Source organism: Lepisosteus oculatus, chromosome 5, assembly GCF_040954835.1.
Source record: "Lepisosteus oculatus isolate fLepOcu1 chromosome 5, fLepOcu1.hap2, whole genome shotgun sequence".
NCBI classification, from domain to species: Eukaryota; Metazoa; Chordata; class Actinopteri; order Semionotiformes; family Lepisosteidae; genus Lepisosteus; species Lepisosteus oculatus.
In genome coordinates this window covers 58488615-58507806 of record NC_090700.1, presented here as the reverse complement: position 1 = coordinate 58507806, position 19192 = coordinate 58488615, and the positions used below count along the sequence as shown (strand labels likewise).

General features: G+C 36.7%; 1 protein-coding gene across 4 annotated transcripts in view; it reads right to left on the bottom strand.

Moving 5' to 3' along the window:
- otud7a (OTU deubiquitinase 7A) overlaps positions 1-19192 on the bottom strand; it is a 106982-nt gene that overhangs the window by 57864 nt on the left and 29926 nt on the right. The window contains exon 3 of one of the 4 annotated variants that reach the window (XM_069190720.1): positions 14008-14040. The exons of the other annotated variants lie outside the window; for them this stretch is intronic. The gene's annotated coding sequence lies outside the window, so the exon portion shown is untranslated. The remainder of the gene's footprint in view (positions 1-14007; positions 14041-19192) is intronic. 4 annotated transcript variants of the gene reach the window in all.

The window sequence follows — 19192 nt, the reverse complement described above, 5'->3', positions numbered from 1 at the left end:
ATAATATATACAATATACAATAAAAGTATGATCAAAAATGACATAAGAATAAACATATAAAAAACCTTTAGTCTGTCCAGTCAAAGCTTTTTTTTAATGAAATGACTAAACCTTTACAAAACTAAAATTGACTGTCCTCAAAAAATTCTATTGAAAATGATGTTATAAAAGTTCAATTTTTCAGTTCAGGGTCAGGTTACTCAAAAGGAAATGTTAGTATGTACATACAAATTAAACAGCAATGGTATTCTCAGTTTGTTCTTCAAGTCTTTTTCATTCAGGAAATTGACCTCTGAGGCTAAAAATACATTTGTTTTATTATTAAGCCCAGACTCGGTACTATCCATTGCAATCAATAGGTTTGATTATATGAGAAATAGACATTTGTCTCAATGTTGCTTAAGATATCAACTAAAGAGAATTTATCTCCTTCACAACAATAGGCAGTCCCCTTTGTGCTATCACATTTAAATCAATCAGTTACAGTTAGAAAATCTATTGCCACAGGTCAGCTATGATCACAGTCCTGACTATATAGAAGAAACAAATGAAACACTTGACCAATGACAAACCAACACCTAAACAGTGACTGAGAACAGAACTGTCAAAACAGCTTGAGCCAATCAAGGCCTCAAACTGAATGCAAACAAAAAGAATTGATTAGCACTTGTGTAATAGAAACAAGACACTCTTATGTATCCTGTTATTTTGCTCAATATCCTGCAAAACAAAAAAGGCAAAATATTTGCTGTTCCTGCAGTCTCTTACATGGAAATCATATCCTGGAAAGCCAATTTCAATATCTCTTTGAGCTGCCAATCTTTCTTAAACTAATCAATAGAAATCATAACCGAATGTAAATACGTTTATTGAAAAATGAATCAATGGAAAGCACTAAGTGAAGCATTCATCAGAGCTCGGGCTTCACCAGTAATGTCTGCAGCGCAGATTCAACCATTAGCCAGCTTCCAGAGTAAGCGAGCACATGCAGACTCTTCCTTACAGCACAGAAAATGAACGTTAACATGTCATGTCAGTGGAAAAAGCAAAAGACGGATTAATGCGTCTGACGAGGAAGAGCAAAAGGAAATATAGTGGGCCTGTGTCTCTCAATTACAAATGCTAAACACATACAGAGCATACAGGAAGTCGACGTGACACACCGCACAGCTATTTTTATCACAGCCACTGTACACTTAGAGCTGAAGGACTTCCTGCAGGAGTTGAAGTGATAGGGTCAGGACTGTCAGGTATGCGCCACAATACCTCTGAAAAGGACATTTAGATCTGTGTCTTTAAACTGATCATTTCCATTGGCTTCCAAACGCGAAGACAGAAGTTGTAATACATATTTAACATTTTTTTGCCTTACAGAGCCAAAGGCATATTATGGTGTAGGACGCTACAAGTAGGCAGTGAAGAGAGAAGGGTGGAGGACATGTCCAGTGTACAGTCACTGAGGAGACACTGTAGGGAAAAACTAGAGCTTAGTCAGACAGCTGGAGACAGCCCGGGAGGAAGGGTGAGATCAGAAACAACTGCCAACAGCCTGCTGAAAGTACTGCAGGGGCGGCACAGAGACCAAAGCCGTGTTGACGACTCGACACTTGCTTGAGGAATGATAATAATAAAAGGAACAACAAACAAATGTCACTGCAGATTCTTGTTTTTTTTTAATAAAAAGCGTGTCGCCACAACCTGGCCCTGCTATAGCAATTTGCTAATTATCTTTTTAATTGCCTGTCATTGTTGAGACAGTGGATGAAAGCATTATCTTCTCTATTCATCGTTTTGAGGTTACTGTGTGTGAGCGGAGAGCACTTGCCCCACTGTCACTGCCTACACTTCACAGCCCTTAGTGCGCTCTGCCTGCAGCACTACTGAGTGTCTACAAGCCTGTGGTCAGAATAGGTGAAACACAGAAGGGCCAATGGAGATCAGTGACCTCTTTTACACAAGATACAAAAAACTAAAGATTCACTCCAGTACTGTAAGGCTTCCAATCGCGAGACGTGAATATAGTATGCATGCCGTGTCAAAATGCACTCAATTTATTGCAATTGTCAGTATCAAAACACATTTAGTCTTTTTGGATTTCATTATGAGAACCTCTTAAAATATTTTCTGTAATCCTTTGTTGATCACGGTTGTCGAGAAAATAAACTTGACCTCGCTTGTCAGAAAACGGAGAGAATCTGAACCTGTTGTGAAAAAATGAAAAGACTTTCCTATTCAAGTCATAATATCAACAGACCATGCTTTACAAGTGCCACAAAAGAGTGGTTTAGCTGTGACTCTGCTTATATTGAAACATCTGTTACATTTTCCGTACAATTGGCAATATGTTTGCTAAAGAAATTTAATAGCCCAGAGGACCCCAATCTTGACCTTATTACGTGTCTGGGTCTCAAATTGGACTGATTTGAACTGTTTGATTGTTTTCAGTTTTTAAAAATGGTGGTGGTTGCCTTGTATTTCATTGGTACAGCAAAACCACAAGCTTCAGAGTAGAAAAAAAACTTGCAAATGTTTAAACCAAGTAACTAGTTTAAATAGTTCAATTAAAGGGGAACTGCAGCCCCAATTTCTCAGACCAGGTATTAAATCTCAGTAACAAAATAAATCAATTGATGGTATGACACAATTGTACAAATTAAGCACAAAATCGTGAACTTTTTGAAACTCCTGTATGGATGTCATTGTTTTCGCAAACCCCTAGTCTCACCACAGGCGAGAGCGAGAGTTCACGAGAATTGCAACGTGAAGCGGCCCTTCCTGCTCACTAGTCCCTGCAGTGACTAATGTTAATGTGATGTAAGAGCAAATCAGTACGAGTTGTGCAGGAGACATTTCACTGCTGTAATGTTCCAACATGATCTGCATGCAGAGTTAACAAGTAGTATTTGTCGGCAAAACCATCTCGATTTGTCGGCAATATTTCTATTGGATTAAAAGCGAGGTATTCACAAGCTTGCTTCTTTACAATGTCATAGGGCCTCACACCTCACACCTTCACCTCACATGAACATCTGTTGCCTTGTTCTGAATCGCAGAATATGGCACTGCGCACACCTGGAAATTTCATCTAGTTTTACATGTTACTGTATACATTTTACTTTCACTGTAGTTTGAAATGCACTTATTAATGCTGATTCAATCTAAGCCCAACATATAAAAATGCTACTCCTCTTTAATGCTTCAATTAAGGAATTAAGCTATTAAAACTTCAGGACCAGGACTGGGAACCTCTGTGCTAGACAAAAACCAAGCTGGCCAGTGTTATCATGACTCACTCAACTAAGGTCAGTACTGCACTTGCATTGTGAATTCAGGATGACAGATATCACCCTGGCTTTAAGTCTGACTAGAAATAGTTCGCAGTAATTTTATCTAAACATTAGATTTGAGTTTAACAATATGGCTGAGATCCTATGTTCTTTAAGCGTCACTAATGTTCGTTAAAAACAAGAGGAACATGGGCCATAAAATACCAGTAACATTTAAAAAGAAAAATTGTGTAGTCAGTCAGGGTTACTTTTTTCCAACCAATTGTTTTGACTTTTTAATCAGAAGTGTTATAACACTAGTACTTCACAGCATGAGTATGAATTTCCTATTCTAGATGAAAACATGCAAATATCACTCTGTTGTTTTTAACTTAACCATAACCACAACAGACACAACACAAGCTACAGTTTTCATACGTTAGGTGTTAGGTGAGTGTTTGTAAAGTAAATTGCACACAAAAATTTCTAGTACACCTGTGTGTCTAATGGAAGAAAAAAAAAGCCTATTCAGAATATTTTATGACAGGAAGATATATATTCGCAGACGTATGAAGGCACTTATCACATGTAGCAACGTTTCTTTCTAGAAAAAAATCAGAAACTTTTACAAAACGTAAAACACCATTTTAAAAAGAGATTTCTAACCTCTAGACATAAATGGACATTGTAATTATTGAACTGCTCTACAATATATAAGGCTATTTTTGTTTCTTTTATACAGAAGTATTTCATGGTTATTTAATAGCATAAATTGCAAAAACTTTTTAGTGCATGATCAGTCTACAAAGTTTATTTATTTTTATTGTTTTGGCTTATCCTCTTAATAAAGGAACTCTCTATCAGTTAGTTGTATTCAAATTATTAAAAATTTAAAAAAATGTTTTCAAATGTACTGTAACCATCATTGTATAGCAGCTTAAGTTTAAAAACAATAACCACAGAGCATGCTTAGTCATTCTATAAGAATTTTGCTGTCACCATTAGTTTGAAAAATACCTTGCATCCTTGGGGCACTTTTCTGATTGTTTCCTATTCTAGAAAGTGACACTTCAGGCAACCCGAGACCTAATGAAAAGTTTGCGCAAATTGTGTTTTTTATTTCAAAAGCAGCACTTGATGTGACAAATGTCTGAGTTGCACAGAGCTAATAAAGACTGCAGTTTGAAAACCTTTGCTTTTGGCAATACCAGACAATTTCAATTATGCTATCCAGTTAAATGATCTGCTAGTCAGATAAATAAATTAAACTGCACATATGAAATAAAATATTATCTGTGTTTAAAGGTATGTTCTATAGTTCTGGATCTACAAAGGTTTTATTTGATTAGCATATTTCATATCAGGTTAAAAATCCCTGTTGATTTTTATAAGGGCATTTCTACCTAGACGTTGTATGAAAAAATCTTTTTTCCCAGAATAACACTACTTACAGTACTTTATAGAAAATCCTACCTTTGCAACACCCCAGAAAAATGAATGAAATCACTGCTTCAATATCTCCTTAAACTTCAATGTACAGAGCATGAGGCAAGACTTACAAGTCATGAAATGTGTCTGAATGTAGTTAATATTTGACCCCAGTCTGCAAAAAGCAATGAAAACAGAGCACAAGAAAACTTTCCGGCCTTTCCTACAAAACCACTTTTTCAAACTGTATTTAAAAAAAAAACATTTTGTAGCATAACAGCCTGAAATCAAGACAGAATAAATCAGAATTTATTTTACTTTTATTCACACATTGTAACATGCAACCTCCAAATGAAATATAAATGCTTAAACATTCCAAAAAGAGAAAGAAGAGCTATGAAATGAAATACAAATGAAAACCCAGAAAAATGTGTTGGAAAAGTATGCACAAAGTGTGTTACTTTTGCTAAGGGCCTGTGCAGTCTAGAAGTTTCATATACTTGCAAGGGTCCCATTATTATTTATGTGTTAAGGTTTGAACTCTATAAAAAATCCACTCCAAGACATAAGCTTTCTTAATTCATTCATCGTGGTCTGAAAGAGAGAAAGCATATTTTATCATTAACAAGGGTAGTCTGATTGATACAAAATATCTGCAGCAATATAGTTACATTCTCGTTGTTTCTACTGTATATATAAGAGACAATACTATGTTCAGATGGCATAGTAAATGAGCATTAACAGTATTTTCCCCATTAAAAATGCAAGCTAGTCTTGTGCCACATGTATTTTTTCGCTGACAAGAGATACACATCCTCACACAAGCATGATCTCATTGTCAAAACAGGGGAAATTAGGTGTTCACACTTAAACATTGACGTTTTTAACAAAACTTGTTCTTAGCAACTTGTTTCACAAGACATTTTCCATTCCCCTAAAAAGGCCTGATGTGCAAAAAAAACGTTTTTTTCATTCATTTACTGGGACATGCTCAGACATGACAAAAATAGCATCTGTGAAGAAAAACATCTTGCCTTCAGTGTGAACCATCACTTTTTTTAGCTTTAAGTATCAGACACACATCCTACAAACTTAAAAGTTGCCAGATCTTTTTTTAAGGTTTTGTTTTTATTAAAGAGTTAGCCTTTTCCAAACGCTGCAAAAAGTGCATTAAATGCCAATAAAATGACTTCTCTACAGTGAGAGAGTCTTAAAGAATCTAACAAGACCATTAACCCTCTATGGTGCTAAGATGCGCCTATTTCACAGGTTACTATGAAATATCATGAGTATGATAGCAAAGTACATAAAAGCATTGTTTGAGAAAAGCTCAACATCAGCAGCATGAGAGTTTGCATTTTTATCCTTTACTTTGTTAACAGAATTAATTTCAGCATCCTGCGTATTTTATGATTTCATATTTCTTCTTGCTGGTCTTAGTTAGTAAAATCACTTTCAACTTATGTTGTACAGTATATGTCAGTGTTTGTCACACCTGACTGTAGCCTCCACAAATACTGTAGGAATGTTCTTCCAAAATTTTTGTATCGGTTTGTCCAAAACCTTTGGACGATATAGTACAGACCACTTGCATTTTAAAATGAAAACTACAGGAGAGGTTGAACAGTAATCAGGTCAGTTAAGTTTTTCTGAAAAAGTCACATTTGAGGAGCTCTGAAAAAGAGGAAGCCAAACCACAATACAAAATTGACAAAAATGAAACTTGGACACTTTGTTACCTCAAGGCCATGACGTTATTGCTTCATCCATTACAATTGAACAAGGAAAAAAGACATTTTTATTGCTAGCTTAAGACTCATAAAATTCCAATAATGGCTTTGTTTTAAAAGAATGAATTTTCCTTTATCTCATTGCTATAATAGAGTTCCATCTAATTTACTTACTTTTATTATTTATATGACATAGGCTTTATTATGTCACCTTTAATCCTTTATCTTTTACAACAAATTCAAGCTCATGAGTAAAAATGATCTGCCTGCGAAACAAAAACCAAGAAAGGTCTTCCAACTGGATGATGATAAATACAAGTGCAATACTGATCAACTTCTAAAAAAGCAAATACCATTAGAAGGATTTTTTTTACGTCCTCTAAGATGGTGAATGGGTTCTGTTTAGGAAGTATAAATTTCAGTATGATACACTGAAATAGTATCAGTGCATTAGGTGACCATAGAGAGGAAATATCCAAACAGATGCTCCCCGTCAAAGAGCCCAGATAAGATGAAGACCCTGGCCAACAGAACTGAACCCTCTGTCCCTAGCCCAGGACTTCAGAGCTCTAGTCTGGGAAAGCCTGTGTTTTCACTTGAAGTTGTAATTGCCTAATTGAACTCAATTGTTTTCACTAAGCTTAGTCCTTTTCACATTCTTCAGCAGTTGATGATTTAAATAAACTAATACAACCTGCTAGATGTGGCTCTCAAAACACCTTTAATTGTATTCTCTTGTTTTAGCCCTCTGAAATTAAATAGCAAACCATAAAATGGTAAATTGCATGAAAGATGAAATGAAAGGTTTTCCATTGTACAGTTATTATTCCTTGCACATCCTAATGGCCAGTACTTACAGTACTCCTAAAATCTAAACCTTTAAATTTGACTTTAATAGCAAAGAATCATCATCATCTTTTTTACCCCAGAAAATAAACTGATGGAAAAAAGAAATGCAACACCTCCTCTTCCACACCCTGGCCCTCCTGTCTGCGTGGAACAGGCTGAGGAGTGACTCATCCATGAAGAGGACCTGATGCCACTGCTGACAAGTCCATCGCAGCCTCTGTCTGGCCCAAGCCAGTCAGGTGTGACGTCTAGGAGGTGTGAGCTGACATATCGCCTTCCTCTATGGCCAGCAGCATGGAGCCTCACTGTCCTGTCACTGATGTGGGCATTGTGTCTGCTGGCAGCTTCAGCAGCAGTACGGGTGGCAGATCTGAAACGATCTCTCAGATGGACCAGTCTGATGTGCCGGTCCTACTCTGGTGTGGTCACTCGAGGGCAGGTGGATCTTGGACGGTCATCTGTCCTGCCGGTCTGCTGAAACCTTCTCTGCAGTCGGGACACAGTGGAGCGGCTCACTCCATAGTGTCTGGCAACGCTGGCACATGACAGGCCTGCCTGCAGCATGCCAATGGCCCCCTCCCTGGCTTCTGGTGACATTAGAGGCATTATGGGGTGCACAGAAAACTGACAAAGTGTGGCCTTTTTCTTGCAGTGACCTAAGCTTTGAATTAAGGCCTTTTGAATTAAGGTGACCTGATCAGGCATTGTTCCACCTGGACCTTGTTGGGTAAAAGTCTGCAGTGCTCCAAACCAGTAACACTTTGTATCGACTGGACTTTCAAGTGGAAGCTCAAACGTAACTTGATTTTAAGTGGTTGATTCTACATTGTTCCATTAATTCATGTATTCAAAAAGCACAATTATACCCTTCTTCACTGTCTAATCATATGACTGTACTAAGGTCAGCTAGACCTCATTTCAATGTTTTAACCAGAAACTTTAAAAAGTTCTCTTCATGTAAATTATAATTAAAGAGTGTTTCACAAGTCTGCTTCCTGGAAGTAGGGGAAATTGTCTTCTACAACAAAAACTATACACCATTTACTGATAGCATCTCTTCTCGTTAGTTACATTTTACATGCAGTCTGAGTGACTGAAGCACATCTTGGAAAACAATGGAGGCACAACCGTTGCAAAACCTTCTTTGCTTATTCCTAGACTGTTATAAAGTTATGAAAATAAATTCTGTAACCTTTCTGAATATGTCTAGATAAAGAAATCACCCTCATTCAGGGAGTAAATCTGGAAATTAGTGACAATTGCAGGAAATCTAAGCACAGCAAACCCATTATATGCTTTAGACTCTTCGTTTAGCTGAATTTAGCTGTAAAAGACGAAGGGATTGTTTAAATTTACCCAAGAAAAAGAGTTAAGAAAGTCAAAATACTGCAGAAATAGATTTTACTATACAACTTCTCATTTTAAGCACATTTGAAAACAGAAAGTATAAATACTGTACATACTTTTTCTATTTGAAAAAGTAACAGGTTTAAGCTAGGCTCTCTTTCCTAGCTTAGACATGTAAAGGTCTCCAAGGAATATTATCACATTGTTTTGAGCATTATCACATGTGAAAACAGACTGAATAAAAGTATTCTAAAATTGTTGTAAAACTTATTTTACAACACCTAATATTCCTAGAATGTTCACAGGTTAAAAAAAACTCCATAAATACTTTGACCTTAAAATACTTTAATTGTAGCAATTCTACTTTTTGAGTTATTACAAAGGTTCACTCCACTTGTAATCCTGCAAATTGCTGTACTTTTAAGGAAGAACTCCTTTAAAATACTCAGGAAAATATTAGTACAGACAATCCCAATATTACTGATGGTGACAATTCCCCAGAGGAAGGAGAACTGTTAATCAGGTGTCTGCTTTAGACAGATTTAGCACATACAGTTTTCTGCTCTGCAGAAACAACATGCGTCAAAATTCTCAACTAGACTGACACAAAGATTCAATTACTCAGCAGGAAACAGCAATCAAACATGCAAATCACAGGGTGGGTGAAAGTTCACTAGCTTTAATCCAGATTTCTTATGCATCAATATACTAGATAAGGAGTTTATAAAACCTGATGCATAATTTAGACCCACTGAGCAGTATTTTTAGAACACTTTGCTGGTTTTAAAAGAGAACCGACATACAATTGTCATATACGTAAAGGAAAAATCCCAAACCAAAACCACAAGGTTTTACACATTCGGTAAGATCAAGTGACAATCTATTTTTTGGAAACTTATTATTAACCTTTTGCTACTTTAAAGTATTATTTGAAAATTAAATTCTCAATTTTATTTGAAGATTATACAGTTAAACATTTATTAAAATAAATCAGGAACAATATAATTTAAACAATGCACTCGCTCTAAGTGCAGATGTAGGCTCTTCCACTCAGAAGCTTCACTTAAAAACAGAGACAGGAACTTCAATCCACCTCAAATCTGATTAAATCCCACATGTTAATCCTCCAATGAGGCAAAAACTTTATTTTTTGTAGTCTTCAGAAAGCTAATTTTGTAAAGTTTCCCACAATATCTTTGCCAGTGATTCAAACTACTATTCATTTCATATACTCTACACCACAAAAGTTCTAGTTTTCATTCAAGCATTGTTCTTTTAACCCACAACAGAACTAAGTAATTATTTGGAACAGTTTATGTCTGCTATACAGTATATAATCCAATCCAAGAACTGGGTTTGAATGCTCCACTTCACTTATAGTCCACAGAGTTGAACACAAAGAATAATTTAGTTCTAATAATATCATGGATGGGCAGAACTAGCAAAACAATCAAACACAGTGTAATATCATTCATATTAATTTCATTAGCCCAAAGATTTCTTAACTGTAAAGTACAAATAACTGTTTTAACGTTGCTGTCCCAATCTTATAGTTCTTCACAAAAAGTATTATACTGCAGTCGCTCCAGTTGTAAAAGAAGTAGAAAACAGCATTTCCTTCGATTATTACCGACACTCGTAGTTTTAAGCTTCGAGGAGGAATGTATATTTCAGACAACACCTAGTTCAGCCTTTTCGTATGCACAGTCTGGATGTAAATTAAAGTGGCAGAGCTATACAGCTGAGAGGTATATGAACTAATCAGAGGTCTTTTTTATAGTCATGCAGAAAATGTGAACTATCAGAACTGACTGTAGCTGTGAAGAAATTATTTAACTTAGGATGTCTGCCTGATGTATCACACATGAGGAACATGTCCTGGCCGAAGGTGAGCTATGCTCCAGTCACTACCTCTCCTATGCTCTGTTCCCAAGCTACTGGTGAAGCAGGTGCTACAAGTCCTGCTTTTCCCCTAAGTGGTGCTCTTGGCATTGTCCAACTGCAACTAAACCAAGATGGGCCCTTTGTACAACAAACTGAACAGCCAGACCAGAACAGAATGACTTGAAATTGTGTGAAAGCCTTTTCAAATTTCCTCTCTAAGGCTTCTCACACACTTGTAGTCTCTGTGGTGTTTTTTTTTTTTATTTCAAAGAATCCGGTTGCGCGTTTTCATCCAAAGAAGCTTTTTAATTCATCCCACTTCAGCTACAGATGAGGTCAACCGAGGATTCTTTTAACATCTGCAGCAGTGCAGGAAAGGGAAACCAAGAAACTCCATTAAAAGTACCAGCAACGTGTAATAAACGGGCCTCGCCATGCACTTCAGTAATGGAGGAATTAAATAAGGGAACTCAGAACATCTGTAGTTAAATGATAAGAGTCCTGTGTGCACCTTTATTACTGATTTACGTTTAAACATGGTGATCTTAAAAAAAATAAATTAGGTTTTGAATTCCGTAAAAGAAAAAAGTCTTAGCAAGAGCTTTAGTGTGTGAAAAAAATAAGAAATGTAATGTAAAATAAGCAAGAGCCACCCCCAGGTTTTGAGAAAGTTACCCTATTTTAAAATATGTATTTCTTTGTGTTGTTTATCCTTACCTGGAAAGTAACTGTGAAGAGAAATCCTAACACCTGATATCTGATATTCTTAAGGCATGATTAGAACTATTACATTACTCTTTGTTCAGTCCTGAGATCTTGCTACATTAGATTATCCTGCCCCTTGCACTGCAGTTTGTATTGCATTATGTTTTAACATTAACTACATCGTATCTCTCTATGTACTTCTCTAAATGACTTGACTTATAGCTCACTATGAAATTATAACACCTTATTACACAAACCATGATTATTTCTTATAAGTCACCTTGCATGAAGGACTTTGCTAAATAAAGAGAGGGGCTTATGTCTGTGGCACTGGGCAGCATGAATCAAAAGTGGCTAAAAAACTTATCAGAATGACAGCTCGCATCTCACAGGACATGTGTATGTGTGCAACATGTACCTTAGTCACTGCGGTGGGATGATGAGTTGCTGGACTGAGCCGCCGATAAACATTCCAAACACGGTTTTAACAGAGAGAAATTCTGGGTTCTGTACTTGTACACTAGTCTAAACCTTCTGCAAACAATGAAAATGGTTTGTCTCTAAACTATACGGAGCAACAGAATTCATTCAACAGCAAGAGCATATCCTCTTTTGCAATAACATTTGTTTCGCAGGAAGTCTTCTGTGAACTAGAAGCCCCAAGCTATTAGAATTAATTATATTATTGGTCCATACAGTGCTTTTCCAGTTTGAAGCATTATGACTTACGGCACAATCAATTTCTGTTTTAGTTATTCCCCTTCTGCCTTCAGCTCTCGCATCTATAAACATTCCCATGCTCCTTATGCAAGTATCTTCCAAAAACCAATTGAGCTAAAAGAGTAAAGTCAGGCTTAAAGGAACTAAACAATTTCAGTAGCATACAGTAACATTAATGTTTGAGACAGTTTACTGCTTATTTTTCTGTTTAAAGCTGGGTACTATACAATTCTTTTGGAATACCCCAGAACTACTTTAAGCATCTCTTAGTGTTTATCCTAGGATTATCCTTAGGTGGTTAATACAATTAAAAAGGATTCCCTTGTGCTGTTAAAAGCACCAATAAAGCTCGAATTAAACCCTAAGTGTAGTATAGTATACCACGGTACATACTGACCAGTTCTGTTGACATTAAAATATCAAACCTTCTGCTTGAGAACAGGTCCAAGTCATTTGTTTCTCTAAAGGACACAGTAATAACAAATATGCAAAGCAAATAACTAGAAATCCTGTAGAACTGTTACAATGCCACAGTGAAAACACTAATGGAAAATGATGTCATGATTTTGTACTTGTAAACACTGCAGATGCTTCACTACAGCACATACAGTATCTGAAGTTCAAAGTGAACTATAAGTCCCTTAAAAAAGTTCTTACAGACTCCAGAAAACGCAAGAAGACTCTACCCATTCCAGAATCCCTCCATTCATTCTCAGAACATAAAGTGACGATTGTCATCCTGGAAACCAATTAACCTTAAGCCCCCCCCCACACAAACACACCCATTAAGCAAATTAAAGCCTGAAAACTGGAAAGGAAGAAATGTATTTGTTTGTGTAGAAAAAACTATTAAACATGCAAATAGGAGAAAATGTATGCTTGTGCATGCCTGTGAAGTTTTGAGAAGCTGACAGTTTTCATCCTACAGTTCTCAAAAGCAATCAGAAGCTCAGAGTACCAGAGAAAGGAGGCAAAATTAAATAAAGCTGTACTGGAAGAGTAACTATATTGAAGTCAAACAGATCAATTGACTTAATGTTTAGCTTGATGAACTAATTCCTTCATTTCTATACCAGTAATGTTTCATTCAAACATTGTTAATAACATGCTGTTAATGAACTCATTTAGATCCACTGAATAGACTCATAAGCTGATGAAGAATGCTTAAGTTTAATCAAGGGATTACTGTACTTATTTTGTACAAGCATCATTTTTGTGCACTTCGCTGGGACCGTGCCATTCCAATAATGAAACACATATTTTGCAGTTCCTGTAAAAAGACAATCCTTTAAACTATGACTAAACCTTCAATCTTGATGAGTACTCACTGGACTATCAGTACTGAACAGGAGAAGAACTCAACCAAAAGAAATTGGGTTGATGAAAAATAAAGTTCCCCCTCCAGTTATTTTATGAAAATGTACTGGTAATCAAGTCATAATACTGTCTGCTTGACACTGTTGAAAGCTGAGAGGCTACTGCTGCTGACCAGCAGAATCTCTGGGTGTGCACACATGTGAGTCATCCAGAGCAGAGCGGAACTGTTAAAGATAAACCGTGCTCTGTGCCCTTGGAGAAAATCACACTGCGTTTTTTTAAATACCTGCCACAGGCCGTCGCCCATTAAGAATGCCTTCATTTAAGCAATGCATTATAACTGCTAGAATGAACTGTTAGCTGTGTGCTGGTGGTCTACACAAATGAGTCACTACTCTACTGCATATGGTAAATGGCTTGTCTTCTGTTAATTTGGGAAAAGCCTTGTACAATCAGGGCCTGATTTGAAAGCCCTTGTGTGATGTAAACAGCAGGTTTACAGCTGTATCTCTTTAAAAAATTAATCATATACTGTAGTTTACAGTGTCAAAAGAGTAAACAATAAGGCTCACAAACACAAGGATTGTGTTAGATGTGACTTTTCTTTACTTACCAATAAGAAAAACAGTCTGTGCGGGTAAAACCATACATTTACTGAAGTGCCTACATTTTCCTAAAAGCAAATTATTAAGCATTCTGTTTTATGAGCTCATTAGTTTTGTGTACAACAGTTTAAAACAGCCTTGTGAAAGACCACCTACCTTACATCTAGCGATTACTGGGTGTGTGCACCACTATAATGAGACAGTTGAAAAGGGAAAATAATTAGGACTCTCTATTTCAGTTAGGTTATTTAATCTAATAACATACATAAAAGAGTAAGAAAACATGAAGTAGGCATATTACCTACTACTTTTAACTTTATTTTGTAAGTACAGAAGTGCTGAAGTACCGCAGAGATATGCTCAATGGCCATAATATTGCAGTCCTCCACTGGGGGGTGTTAATAATTTTGCTGGTTTATATTTTTTAGGGATTTCTTTCAATGTCAGATTGTATAACCAGGTAAGAGCCTGGTTGATAATTGATCATTGCATTTTGATTTCCTTGATTCTCGGTTGCTTCTGAGCTCTACAATACATACTGTCTTGGCCTATATGATTCTTTATCACCTATATGATTTAAACTGAAATACAGAAGTTGTCATATTAAATTATTATTGACACATTTTAGTGCTTAAGAGCATTTCTCATTTGTCCTTTAGGGACCCAAAATTATATGTACAGTATATGCAGAAGTCCCCCAATAAAACAGATTTGAACACATTTACAGTAGATCAAAAATAAAATGATGAAATTCAAACTACATTATTTGCAAAGAAGAAGATACCCCTGCATCAATATGTCAGAAAGCCTATAATTTAATAGAGGATGGGTTGGCAAAACCTGTTATTGGTTTGATGTTAACAGATACAAACTTGACATGATGTTGACTAATATGAAGTACTTGTGCTAAGAATGGTATATTATTTTGGATCTGTTTCTTGAAATCAATTCTTTTTTAACCTGACAGGATGAAATTGTCTGTCTGCTTTGCAAAGCGAAATGCAAATTGCTGCTTTTTTTAAGCACAAACTTCACAATGTGGGTAAGTGCTGGAAGACTTGCTACTGACAAGCCATCTGGTACCTTTATTGTTATGATGGAAAGGTTTCTTGAAAAAGAGAAGCCAAGCTCAATCTTGTGATACTTTCCATTTTCCACTATGCAAAACATTCAGTGATCTGCACAAACACCCTGCTGGGACTATAACATGTTTCAGTGCAGCGCAGCACAAGTTTAAAGATTTAAAAAACAAAATCCACCAGCAGTATTAGCACCTTTTAGTCAAAATAGATATAGCTTAAAACTTCAAGCAGAATGTTTCAGAAACTGAAAATTTTGAAAGGTCCATTTTCCATTCTCTTCCTTTAATTTTTAATCGTTTATTAATTTTACAGGATTCAAAAACAGAAACGAATAGGACCAAAACAACAAAACATTTTAAACAGGTTCCTGGATCCAGGACCTCCTAAATCTAATCAGACAGCTGTGACAGAAGTACCATGTCATAAGGATCTGGCTGTGACAGCAACAGACGCCCAAACCCAGACTGTCTCAGCACCTTGGATCTACCATCAGTTAGACAGGGAGGGGCACCAGGGGAGGAAATACAGAGATTCCCATTGCAGCACCAACAGCTGCTATGAGACCAGCCAGCAGCTTCCTGCTGCTGTTTCTGCTGCTGCAAGAGGCCAAAACTGGCATTAACATTTCACAAAAGTGCTAGGTGAGAGCAATGAATATCCCTGCTCAATTGACAAAGCTAAAACAACTGTCCAGGGACAAGAGAGATAACAAAGAACCCAATAAAGGTCAAGCATAACATACATTATGCTGATGATTGTTTTCAGAACCCAAATTTATATTCAATTCAAGCTTTATTTTCCTCTCAGGGAAATCTTTTTTACAGCCGAGTCCAATACAACAATACAACAGCGAGAGACAAACATCACTAACAAAGAATAGAGTACAAGAGTGTTACCAAAGATAAGAGAGCAGTTTTACACCGCTGAGAGTGCGATTGGAGAAGGAATGAAAGATATCCTGACTCTGTTAATCTTACATCTGGGGACAGACTGGCATCACCCAGATGGGAGTGCTGTAAAGTCACAGTGGAGAGAGTCAAACACCATACTGTTCAAAATACTGTTTCAAGAAATGTCTTCATCTGTAATGTTCAAATCCCTATTCAAACTAGTGACAGTTAATAAAGAATGAAGCCTCAAATTAAAGAACATAAAACAGAGTTCTTAAAAGAGCTCAGATTATTTATTGGGCAAACAGACAACCTCATCTTTCAGGCACTCGCTGTCCATGCCAGGGGACAGGGACTGTATTGTGATCATAAAGTCCTGGAATGAGCAAGGGCTTTATAAATATTTGCTTAAATGTTTAGAGTACAAAGAGGAATTTACCTATATGGAGTTCATAGTTATAAGAGGCAACAAAACAGAATCAAAATCTTCTGAGATTTTGCAATTTCTTTACTTAATGTCTTAAGGTGTATCTAAGTGCATAATTATAGGTCACAAATGCAAGCTACAACGTCTATGGGAAATTTAATAAATTAAATTCTGGTGTCCATTATTATTAATTTGCTTAGCACTCGGACATCAATATACAGTGCATATAGACCTATATGGAGAGCCTACACTTTCTTCCAAAGAATGCCAAGAAACAGAAGCGAAATAACTTAACCAAACAGATTGTGCTTGCAAGACAAAGGAGTAGAAGTAAAATTTGTCGTCTGGCAGAGATAACCTCTCCTTATACTGCAAATTGCACATCCTTCATACTGCAAATTGCAGAAATTAATATTCTCTGCATATTTAGACATTAGATTTCAAAATCCTAAAGGGGGAGACAGTGGAATAACAAAAAAGAAAAAAGGCACAGCTTCTAAGCTACAAAAACAATCGCACTATCTAGAATAATTCCATTATTCAGAAGATATAAACATGACAATAAAACAACCATTTTCTAATTTCCCATTTTCAGCATTTCACAACAAAGTGGATCGATTTTCATTACTCCCAGTTCTTTCCTTCCTTGACTTGAACTTCTGATCTTGATCATGGAGGCCGGATGTGTCTGCAGGTTTTTATTCAAACTGCACTCTTCATGAGATACAGTAAACCAGCTGGTTACTGGCTTACTTGAACTGATTTCACATCTTCTTCAGCTCTTCAGACACTGCTGCCTTAAAGACACCCTGAAATCTTGCAGACATACCTGTCCTCTAAGACTGGACACTAAGACAACACTATACAACACATAACGGTTCATCAGAACTATACCAGGCTAAACGTATGAGCTATACTGTACCTCAGAGTGTGACGTTGCCTTTCTTCTTAACTGCCTAGACCACCTCTCCATCCTATTTTACTAACCATATAAATACTTATCAAGTTTGATAGATAGATACTTTATTGATCCCGTGAGGGAAATTGCAGTGCAACAGCATCTTAACACAGACAACACAGCCACAGTGTAACGAATGATACAATAATAATAATAGTACAATAGATACAATCCAATCAGTACAGTGAGGGGTGCACTAAAAGAGTTAATCACAGTCCAGGACACACAAAGAACAAACTAGACTGGACAAACTAGCAGAAGCTGGCCTTAATACTAACTTTTCTACTGTTACTTCAACCACGATTATTTGAAGTATTCCTAGTTGAAATCATCATGAAACACTTCACTTGCCATTCAAAAACAGTTTTTTTGTACAATTTATAAATTTAGAATCGTTACAGCTCTGACTCATAGAAACCACATGGAAACTTCAGCATGCACTTGAAGACAAGGAAAAAAAGAATGTTTATGGCATTCTTTTCTGAGAATGCAGGGTGTTGGGCACTAAACACATTTATTAAACCCCATAAAGATGATCCTACTCTTGATCGGTGACTATTAATGTACCATTCAAGCTTCAGTTGCAGATGTGATAAATTATTGAAGTGAAAAAAACACAGGACAATAAAAAATAAGAAGATAATGGTGTTTCTAATATATAGACATTTTTTAATGCTTCAAAGACATTAATAACCCAAAAAAAAACAAATTGAGAAAATTTCCGAGCTAGGAAATACAGTCTTGGACTTAGTAAGTTTAAGTTATTTAAGCTATTTGCTCTTATTTCATTTTTTATGCTTTCATCCATTTTACTTGTATCATATTCTTCACAAAACTACCAGTTCTGCACCCTGCTAAGATGAGTGACAAAAACAGTCATCTCAATGCTATTTTTCACACAGGGTAAAAGGCATACATTGAAACCTCCTGGTTTAGCAAATGCTGAAAACCCAAGTGGACAATTTATAAAAGATGTTAGGGTTACTTTTGTCAAGGGTTTTGGCTTGATGCGAGTCTCTCTGGTCCAGTTTAGCCGTCATAAAACCAGAACTCTTCAAAATGAAGTGAAAGCTGGATCTCATGAGCAGGGAACCAGAGAGGAACAGCCAATTTGCACCCTCATGTTCATTAGGCTTTGTCTGTCTGAACAGGCGATAGTGATCAGCTGGAATTGACAGAGAGAATGAGGTGATAAAGAGGACAAATGGAGCGCGAAAAGACTTTGCTCTGGATAGACACCCCCCCCTTCGCCCCATGTTCCTTTGAGAGACAAGGGCACTCGAATAAGAAGGTGATGAGGGAAAATGACAATTAACCGACTGACTGGAGAAAGGCGTATCAGCAGCACAAGCTAAATAGACAAGGAATGTTTTTCCCTTTGAGGACAAATTAAAACTAATGTTAAATTCAGCATCAGATTCATTTAATGGCTTTTGATTACCTGGGAGAGGGACTTTCAACAATTTTTGTTTGCTTTTTCGTCTTTAGATTCTCAAGTTGCTCTCCATAATGTAAGTTACAACACGCAGTTACAACATGCTGTACTTCAGCACCTGAATATTCAAAGCAGCTATTTTACATGCCAAACACCCCCATACTGTCACCTGAGGCCAGCATCACTTGAAGTGGTACTTCAAAATCAGATCACTTTTGGTTTCTGCCTAGTCACACTGAAAAAATGACTTTTTCATTCTGATTTAGAAGCTTCTAAGATTCACTCTCATAAGCCAAATGAATGACTGGAATCTGAAGACTAGGTCAAAGCTGACAATGAATTATCCCAACGCTGGTTCAGAATGCGACACACAAATACTGTAGCTCGTTTGCCTGCAGCATCCTGTCTTTCCATAAATAGGCTTTAGAGACTGCAGGCTAAACTCATGCAACCTCTCCAAGAGCAAATGGCCATCGCACTCCAAGCTGAACCACTACCTGTGGCCAAGAAGACCAGATGGGCTTCCTGCAGCACTACATCAGAAAACAA